Source organism: Lactuca saligna, chromosome 3 (assembly GCF_052625555.1).
Source record: "Lactuca saligna cultivar CGN05327 chromosome 3, ASM5262555v1, whole genome shotgun sequence".
Lineage (NCBI taxonomy): Eukaryota > Viridiplantae > Streptophyta > Magnoliopsida > Asterales > Asteraceae > Lactuca > Lactuca saligna.
This window is the reverse complement of record NC_136419.1, coordinates 191,090,088-191,101,659: the sequence shown is the minus strand read 5'-3', so window position 1 is coordinate 191,101,659 and position 11,572 is coordinate 191,090,088.

Here is an 11,572-nt window from a genome sequence, read left to right as displayed (position 1 = left end):
CTAGTCCCTTTTCCCTCTAAATGCACTATTCATTTGGAAAATTTTAGAATGGTCAAACATTAAAGCATTCGCAATCGATCCTATACCCGAAGCGTATGGGACACGACGCATAATGTTTTATTTGCTATGTTCTCAAAACTCGAATTGCGAAGAGGAATGCCGTAATCACAATCGAAATTTTAAGAACACACTATGTACCTTTGACTAAATTTATTAACATTCCACAACCTAATCCTTTAGATTTGAAATGAAGCATAATATTCTCTCCCTTAATTATAGCAAAACAACCTTTCAACTCTTACAACTTTGCAAAGTATGACTCTTGTTTTCTATAATTAATATTGCCAACTATGCAATACGTGCCTTAATAATCATACAATCATAACATTTATGCTCCCACTATCATGATGATTATTATAAAACATAACACTTATGCTCCCACTAGCTTCGACATGTATTCATAAACATCTTAACTTTCAGAAAACAATACTTATTGAATTTCTTAAGTTCATGTTTCTAATACTTAGTGCTTTGATAATCTTTTATCAAGGCTTCTTGAACTTATACACTTTTGCCTTAGATAGTTCATATGTGTGTCTTAACAATTAAGACTAATTGCCAAACCTCACAATTCAAATTATGGAAAGGGATGCCGTAACCATGATCGAATTTGAGAATGCAATTTTACAATCACTATCTTTTAAAATCTTTCTTAGTGAAAGCATTTTCTCACAATCATTTTCATGAAGGAGGAAATCTTATGACACTTAGATTTAAACGGTGTATGTGTTCCTATCCATGCGAATTTGTTAAAACCAAAGTTTACGACAAATTCAAACTCATATGGATCGAACTTTCTTAATCTTGATTTCTTGCCTTATGGTAGCACAGCTGCCCACCACGTCTTCCAAGTAGTTAAGCATCTTACCTTTTTCCTATCAATGTACCTTTCATTGATCAAGGTCCTTGCGTTTTATGCATTCAAATGAGAACTCATAGGACTCACATGCATAATTAACTCGATTGGATTGGCACAGAAACAAAATAATGTCTTCATGATAGGTTGTAAACCTCAACTCGTGTGCTAGTGATGATCGATAAGGTTTATTTGATTTGTTCTTGAAACTTTTCGAGACCATTAAGGCTCCCACTGACTCCTTGACATATAAGATTCTTTTGTCAATAAACATTTCTTGACAAACAAATTTTCAAGAGTTAGTGTAGCTTGTATCAAAACACTTCATAAATTGGTCATAGTTGGTCTTTGTCTTATCCAAGACATCACAACTTTCCACATTTGATGAATGTTATAAACCTTTAATACTTTTACTCATTATCACAATCTTAACTTTAAGACTTGTTATTGGAACAAAGTATGATTGTCTTCTTGATTTGACCATTTCATCAATCTTTGATTCCTCTTCTTGGACATACAATTGTACCAAGACTCATTTAGAGGATCAATTGAGATATGGTTCTTAATCATTAAGACCTATCATAAAGCATAAAAGCCACTCTCCCTTCTTCTTAGAATGGAGAAACTCTTATCTTTCTGCCTATTTGATTCTTCTTATTCGTTTTGCTATTGATCTAAACTCTTTAATCAATTCAAAATTACACTTAATCTTGTAAGTATAATCATATTTACTAAACCTTCAGTAAATGATGACGAATATCTTTGTTACTCTTATGGTGAACTTGATCAACACACAACTTTGTGTACTCGATCTCCTAGTCCTTCACTTGACACTTTGTCAACGAATTAGTCTAATTATCAAATATGAAATTTCTCATTCATCATGCAACCAAGTTGCATGATTCCAAGTTTCTGTCCAATTGAAACTTGGGCGATGAGAAACTCTCCCTATTTGGTAAATTCTTGACTTTCCATAACACAATAAGAAACAAATCCATTATTGCTAATAATTTTAACATCAATTTTTCATACACGCCATTGTAAGGATAAATAAATAAAATTTAAAATCAAAATTTATTTTATTGCGGAAAAATTTGTCCTTCACAATGCAACTCATTGAAAAACTTATGCAAATACATCTTTCTTAGCAATCTAATTCTAACTCTAAGTAGTAGCTCAAGAATCTAATCTTCGAGAAACGCAATCGAAATCCATTCCTTCACGGTTAGATTCTGCTCACTTCTTCCCTTAAGCTTCTTTTCTTTTCTTTGATCCTTCTAAACATCAATTGTAATCTTATCACATTATGTATTCAGAATCTAGAATGAAGCTTAAAAGAGTTAGTCAATGGATTTTACCTAAATTAGAGCCATACGTTTCGACTCTCCCATCTCTTAGATCTCTTAGGTAAATAGGGCAGCTTCGTCTCCAATGCCCCTTCTCTTGGCAATAAAAGCAAATTGACTCTTTTTGGAACAACACATGGAACTACTTCAGACATCGCCTTTCTCTTATGATCAAACTTTTCGATCATTGCATGTCTTTCATTGCCATTGTCTATATCCACAGAGGTCTCGAAGGCAGATTCACCAATCAACTTTGCTTTTCTATTGCGCCAAACCATTGCTGATTCAGTAGCAATAAGCATATAGGTGAGATCTATAAGGGTCACGTCGCGGTTCATCATATAGTACTCTCTTACGAACTCACTATATGAGTTAGGAAGTGATTGAAGAACCCAATCAACAGCCATCTCTTCACCGACAATGGATCCTATCATTCTTAGTCTATCAATGTGCGACTTCATCCCTAGGACGTGTGCACACACCGACTTTCCTTCTTTATGTTTACTTACCAAAAGGGCTTGATTGAACTTTTCAATTTTACAATCTTGTGGGTTAGGGAGAATAATTGGAGGAGGAGGAGGAAGAAGTGAAGCATGATTTCTTGTTCCTCGATCGAATCGTGGAATATCATCTTCATGTGGAATGCTTGTTCCACGGGATTTGAGAAGACCATAGTTGTCGAACTTTGACATCGGGAGAAAAACAAATTCAAGTTAGTTGATTGATTGAGTCCTTGGTAAATCACCTAAATGAAATTCCAAGGCTAGGACCCAACACAATATCCTACAACTCAGGAGAGGGATGCCGTAACCCAAATGCAGAACATTTGAAGGTAAGTGAATGACGATTCACTAATTTCCACCATGAAAAACGAAAAAGAAATTTAAGTTTTAAATTTATGAAAACTCCTAGATCCTTTGAGATTCATTGAACATTTCAATGGCATGTTTAAATCTCGATATGCCCCTCTAGTTTGTGACTGGGATGCCGAGGATCACAAAGCGGGTGTGAATAACCATGCAAACTACATGGTGCCCTCACATGTTACAATCACCTATTCGATGTGCCGGTAAACCACACACGCTCCACCGAACTATGACAAACATTGAGTCACCCTTTGCTACCTTTGCTTAGGACCATTTTGTGTGCCGGTAAACCACACACGCTCCACTAACGTCTTCGCAAGGGCACAAAGTGTAATTTCATGGAATTGCATCAATTCACTTTTGCCTAAGTAACTAAGATTGGGAATTTGCGAAACATTTAGTTACTCTGTATTTCATTATACTTATAATGGAAGGTTTCGTCCTATCCTACCCGTTCGGCTAACGACCCTCCACTAGTCAAGAGTGCGGTGGGTAAGAGTGGATACCCATTCAATCGCCATTTTATAGGCAATTTCCTTAAACACCCCTTATAGACCAGCTTCGTGAATGAGGCCTACTAACGGTAAGACTGACTTTTACTTATACATATATATAATGTTAGACTTTTAATGTTATATATAGTATAGGGTGTACTTTATACTTTTAAAATACTATATGGTTAACTTTAACAATTACACTTTTAATTCCATTAAAAGGTTAACCTAAACTTTTATGGATTTATTAAACCTCTTTTAATTATACTCCTTAATTAATTAATAAAACCATAAGTAGGTGTGATTTGAACTTTTCAAAACATTACTAGAGTTTTAGAATTTAACATTTCTAATTAACCTTTTAATCAACTTTAAATTCCAAAACTTGAGGGCAAGTTTTGAAACATTTCAAAACATTAGGGTTTTAACTATTTAAATTTCAAAACAACAAAACTTTTGGGGTTCAAATTTAAACTATAAAACCTAAAGGGATAAATTGAAACTATTTCACAAGATAATTCAAATCTAAATTACAAATAATCAAACTTTATCTAATAAAACAAGTGATTATCTAAATTTTGACAATTATCTTCTATTTTGGTAAGGATAATCACATAATAATGAAAAAATTCGGATTTTATCACAAAAGCAAGTTTATGGTAATTATCCAAAACCAAAACAGGAAGAAAATCGCGAATCTGAGCTGTCAGACCCTTTGACTCGTCGAGTCTGGACCTGGACTCGTCGAGTACAGCTGACTCGGCGAGTTCACCAAGTGACTCGGCGAGTCAAACCTTCAAAACTAAAAAAAAAACGATTTTCAGTGCTTATTACGATTAAATATGCATCAATACAATAGAAACCAATCTAGGCTCTGATACCACTGATGGGTTTTGGTCATAAGACATCCTATGTGCTCATACAAACCCTAATGCTTGGATCTAGGTTTCACTATTGTACATGCTTTGAATCCAAGACTATAAACCCTAATTCTAGCATAAATATAATCATATTAACATGAGAATAAGTTTATAGTGTTACCTTGATTGTTATGTAGCAATAACAATCCCAAATCTCCTTGTATTGACTTTGGAATGCTTAGAGTCACAAGTGTCACTCCTCTAATGGCTTACAAACACCATAAGCAAGTGGAGAAGGTATAAGGAGAGAGGTGAGAGGTTAGAATTCGTATCTAGGACCTCTTGGGAAGGGATACACGAATTCATAGCCCTAGGGGTGTTTATATAGGTGTAGAGATAGGGTTTCAGTCATTATCCTTATCTAGTTGATTATCCATTAAGCAACCAATAAGATAATCCTTGAATCCTTATCATACTCGAATTCTAAGGGATTTACACCTCAAATTCGTTCACCATATATATAAGGTAATCCTTACCTTATTTTGTAACTATCACATAATTACAATTCAGCCCCTCTAGTTTAATTAATTACATTTGATCACAAAACTAATTCTTAATTAATTATTGACCAATATTAATTAAACAAATATGATTTCTCCTTTAATATATTATTCTTATAACATATTAATAAATCATATTATCCTCTCTCTCTTTATTCATTTCTCCAATCAAGTTGCTTTGGTGAAGGCAACCCAAAAGGACCATGCACCATCGGGTCAAGTACATACCAAAATAGTTATGGACTTAGACACTAATCCAACAGTCTCCCACTTGGATAAGTCTAACAACTATTCTGCGTATGACTTCAGATCCTGATCTGCAATCGTAACTTTCCAAAGCCGCTGTCAACTCTGATCATATCAGATACGCGTGTCCTTAGATAAGGGATCATATATTCCTCCATTCTAGATATCGTATGAGATATGATTTCAAATCATTCTCTTTGTACTATATCTCGATTTCCGATTTATGACGACAGACTAATTGAACAAATCAAATTAGCCCTAGCCCGGCCGAGCATTTACGTTTGTCATCACTAAACCATCGAGGGGCCCAAAGATATCGCTTTTATCCTACTTTGGATAAAAGGAACGGATAAACTTTGATACAATGCTCGCTTGCACTCACTCACCGAATTACACACAACAATATGTTTTATAACACCAAGTTACTGGTGCGTTTACATATTATCAATGTGCAACCGATTCGCAAGATACAACTCACACATCTCGGTTTCAAGAATATAAGATGTTATCGTCTCACCAATCACTCGTAATACAATTCATGGAGTGATCCAAGTGAGCGTGGGTTTAATCCAATGCTCAAATCATATTCATAAGCACTCATGAACGTTGCAGCAAACATTTGCTTATGTCTAATACTCTTCTAGACAATCCACACACCAATTCACGACAGTCTTCATTCATATCTACTTCCAACATATGAACGACTGTGGCCCGTTTGAATAATTCGATTATTCTTAATAAACTCAATTATTCTGGAAGTCAAAACATGCAAGGTGAAACACAAGAATAATACTAATCCCATATGGCCTCAAACCTTTGAGTATAAACAAAACACGTTTTATTTATCACCATATCGATTACTCATTATTTGTCGTTTCGGGTAATCAACTTCGCATTTGAATTCCAACACTTGTCCCATGCTCCTAGCATGCACACAATGTTTACCTATGGTTCTTACTTTTGCGAAATAGACAAATTGAACACATTTCCAATCATTCTCATTTTACAACACCAAATCCATTTTCTTAAGTGTAAGAATGTCAAATTCTTGTTACTTATAGAATATACTAGATTCTAACACTACGATCCTTTTGTAATGTCACTGCACCAAAGTCCTATTAAAACCATTCGCTTTATTAGACCCATTCCATCCTTTCCAGTTTCCCTTTAGTCCCGATGAGTTACCCCCACCAGCCGACGACCCACCTCCATCTCTGGTTGATTTTTCGGCGAATAGAACCCTTGATTGTCCTTCTCCTGCATCGACTTGCCTTATTCTTTCTTCATATGCCTTCAATCGACCTACTACATCTTCAAACCCTACCGATTTTAAATCTAGTACCTGTTCAAGAGATGCAACGATGTGAATGAAGTTTCTGGGTGATAATTTGAGGAATTTCTTCATCAATATTGATTCCTCAATAGTTTCTCCTAATGCCGACGATGTAGACGCGATCCCAGAAAGTTTACCTGTGAAGGTGTCGATTGTCTCTGACTCCGTCATCCTCAGACGATCGAATTCCGATATCAAGGTTTGTAATATCGCTTCTTTGACTCTTTTTGCACCCACATTACGTGCTCTAATCGCATCCCACAATTTCTTGGCCGACTCCTGATCTCCAATATGCATTATGAGGTTTTCTGGTAGGGCTTGGTACAGTAGACCCATGGCGAGACAATCCTTCTCTTCGTTGACTTCGGCTCCTGGATCAATCACAGTCCAGGCTTTGTGGATACGCAAGACAACTTTCATACGCATTGCCCACACGGTGTAATTGGTGGATGTAAGCATCAAACATGCGACTGTGGTTGTCCCAACCTCCTTCACTCTCACTGGAGCTTCTCCTTCTCCCCCTGTATCTGTCATGCTGACCTGACTCGTCAACAGGTACAAATCGATCTCATAGCTTCTCAACCTAAGCTCTGATACCAATTAAAGATTGGAATATGTAAACACGATTGTTTTAATCAAAATAACTCTTTGATTATATAAGAAACTCTCTCAAAACTCACGATATTGCAATGTTTTCCAATGATCATGGCTGGACCTAAAACAATGTATATATAATCTTAACTAGCGACTTGTAATTAGATTACAATTAGGAAACTAGAAACCGACTTGTTTATGATTTCCTAAAACTAGGTTGGTCTCCTAGTCCTACTCGACTTAGGATTCCAACAAAAAATAAAAATAAGTTACAGACCAAACGTATAAATTACCCCAAACCACAAGGATCATTTGTATAATTTACTCTTTTTATATCAAACATATAAATGCATAATTATCTTTGTAATAAATAAAAACCAATAAAAATAACTAATATGTAAATAAAAGACCCAATTATTTAGTCCATTTACACGTTCACGAAGCACACTACGGACCATATTTTTTAGTCAAACCGGAAGCACATTTTATTGGTTATTTAAGTCTTTGAATTGACGATTCAACTTTGATAAAATTTTATTTTTCTTTAAAATACAATTGGTTGGTCAAAAGCGATGGCTATACATGCATATTTGTACCTTTTTAAAAATCTAAATATATTTGACAAAACTTCAAAAATGGTCCCTGCGGTTTTCAAAAATATCAAGTTTAATCCCTAAGTTCAAAAAACCTAACAGATGGTCCTTATGGTTTCAAAACTTTTAACAAATGGTCTTTTTTCGCGAACTCCGTTAACTTTTAGCCGTTAACTAAAGCGCATTTCCGTCAATTCACAAAAGAGGGACCATTTATGAAGTTTTTTGTTATTTAAAAAAAATAAAAATATATAATTATTTAACAAAGGGTCCCCTCTCTCTCTCTCTCTCTCTCTCTCACACACACACACACACACACACACACCTATCTTAAACTGGATCTTCAATTCGTCGATGAACTCATCTTCCGCCATATCAATCGAAGAAGACTTACCCCCTTTCATCATCAAAACCTTCGCCTCGGGTAACCCCAAAACCTGACTCCACCACCTTTGTCATTTCTGCAGATCCAACGAGGTTGAGATCAAAGAAGTCTACAAGGTCCATTATCAGGACTTCATAATGGCTTTCGATGACCTCTGTTCTCTTCTTTCAGGAGTCGAATCGCTTAAACCATCCATCTCCAATTCAAACTACCAGTTACAGTCTGTTGTCGACCCTCTCTTAACATCTCTCGGTTCTTTAATAGAAGCAAGAGGGTTTCCACTTCTTCTTGGAATTCGCGATCGACTTGACCAATGTCATCGGGCAACTGTTTAATAGGGACTTTCAGGCCGTTTGCGAGGGTGGCTTTGAAGGCGAGACCAAATCCTCCACATCTGATTATGTTTTCTTGATCGAAACTATTGGTTGATTTCAAAAGATCATTGAGGGAAAGATCTTTGTTGTTTTTGTTCGAAATCTGGAAAAGAACGACTAGTCTCGATTCGTGTTCTTCTTTGTTGCTATCGGTTTCATCTTCTTTTTCTTGATCGACTTCTTGTCTGGTTGTTACGCGAGAAACGATCACGAACATGAGTAGAAGAATGAATAATGTTCCATTCCGATTCCGTTTTATAGACCTGCAATTGCACCTTTGCTTTACCTGGATTTCCTATTTTGGGATTGTGGAAAGAGTTTGTTTGATTTCTAGCAAGTGTAATTGCATCACTTGTTTCCTTCGAAGCTTGAATTTTTAGACATTGTGAATTGACCACCCTTTGAATTGCAACCGCCTGCTATATGTTTCTTGTATTGATTTGGGGGTGGCTGTATGTGATTCAATTAGGGGGATACATGCTTTAATTTCTTCTTCTGTTATGTATTTTCTTGATGTAATTAAGATGTCGATACTGTTCTTTCATATAAATGAGAGCTGGGTATTTCTTTCACATAACAGCTTCTTAATGGAAGGCCAAATCTGGTTGTGATAGCGACGACTTTAGAGGTGGAGCTAGATCCTAATCCATCGATTGAACTAGATAGAATGAATCATTAATGTATGTATGTGAAAGGGAGGGAGAGTGAATCATCAATGTATGTGTAAGTCTAAGTTGGTTCGATAGAGGTTGCAGAAAAGAGTGATATATGTTCTTCAACTCGATCGGATAGAGAGAAAGACCCTTTATCTAAATAATTATATATATATTTTTTATTTTTTTTTAAATAACAAAAAACTTCATAAATGATCCTTTTTTTGTGAATTGATGGGAATGCTCTTTACTTAATGGCCAAAATTTAACAGAGTTAGCGAAAATAACCATTTGTTAAAAGTTTTGAAACCACAAGTACCATTTGTGAGTTTTTTTGAACTTAAGGATTAAACGTGATATTTTTAAAAACCACAGGGACCATTTTTGAAGTTTTGTCGATCTTTTAATTCAAAGTAGTTGCCTTTCAAAAAAAAATATCTTCTAATAATTATATTTTATTTTCTCTTAAATAACAATAATAATTATATATTTTTATCTATAACTATTAATATGAATTAATTATAAAATAATGATGAAAATTATACATATTTAATATAAGAATTTCTTTGAAGTTTATTATTATAACAAATATATTATATAAATACTTTATAATGTTTTGATATAGAAATACTTTATATTATTTTTATATAAATTAATCTACATAAATACGTTATAATACTTTTATTTAATAAGTTAAAGTAAAACACAATAATAATAAACAAATATTGTTTTTCACTAAAAAATACTATGCGTTCTATTAAAATAAATGGTTTTATTTATTATCATATTGTTATAAAAAACTAAGTTTGTAGTTGAAATTGGACTAGGAGGGGAGTGGATGGTCGTATGACACCCATGAAAGCACTAACAACATTTATACTTAGTTTTTATAAATGTATCGTTAGATTTTATGGAGTAAAAAATAACAATAAATGCAAATTTTGATAGATTTAATTATCGTGTTTTCAAACATTTTTTGAAATTTGTAATTTGTCCATTTTGCGAGGGATACATGAGTTCAGAAGTGGCATAATCTAAGAAAAAACCAATCCGAATTACATGCCTAATTCGGAGTGTGAAACATATAATACATTGTTTGATGTGTTCTTAAGAGATAGATCAAATCTTAATGAACAAATTTAGAGTGTATGTTTTCTAACCCATTTTCTTGAGCATGAAAAATGGTCTTATACAATAGGGAAAACAGTTAATAATGGTTACATGCAGATTTGACACCAAAATAAATAGTTATTTAACAAAACTATGATAAAGATGTTTTATGTTCAAATTTGAACATAAAAGATCCATAAAGACTCAAACGTATACTTTGAAACTATGATAGAGATGATACTTTGATCTTTAACAATCTCCCCTATGTGTCATGTATTCAAAATCTTGAATTCAGCAGCGGAGTCTTCGTTGGAGCTATCTTTTGTGGAAAAATGTCTAGAACAATCAATAACATGGTCTCTCGAATATGGATGTACCATTGGAGTATAACGAGAGTCTTGATCTTCAACTTCATCTTGTTCTTTCACAAAGCGTGACACGCTCTATAACATGTTTGAGAAAGAAGGTAGAGAAGAAATGTTTCTCGGACATTCTTAACAAAATTCAACACTTTCACAATCTCGATGTCAAAAGTTCCCATGTCTTTGAAGTAGCATACAAGAAAGTTTCCAATGTTGATTTCTATTCTCTTCATTTTGCTATCTCCAAGCTTGCAAAAGAATTTCAACCAAAGGATGAAATCATAAGGATTCATGTTGGAGAAGTCAACATCTGTAAACTTGGTCTTCGATTCATGAGACTTGCAATAGAAAACATAAAGCTATGAAAAACATCCTCAAAACTATGGATGGTTTGAATTAGATCGATTCTCTTGATTCTCTTATTGCTCCAAACCGGCGCCTTTGCGTTAGCTAATTAAAGATAGAATTATCATTCACTGATTATATAATGTCATTGTATATAGGCCTGCACATTGGCGACCCAACCAGTCTTGGGTCGGTCTCGAAAACGTTCCAATTTTTTAACGTCGGTCTCGAAACGGTTCGGTCTTTTTTTTTTTATACCATAAACCGATAACTCACGTTTCAAACCGAAAAAACCAACAACTTGACCCCAATATTAGAATGTAATTACATTTTGGTACAAATATTATCAACATAGTCGTGTTTTTTTACTAATGGGAATTACAATATGGTTTAGTTTTTATTCATAATATCAAGCACTGTTTCCTGTTACCTACATAACACATTCTTTCCTGTTACCTACATAACACATTCTCACAAAACGTTATACATACAAACACATACCTTCAGAAACCATATTATTCCTACATAATCCAGA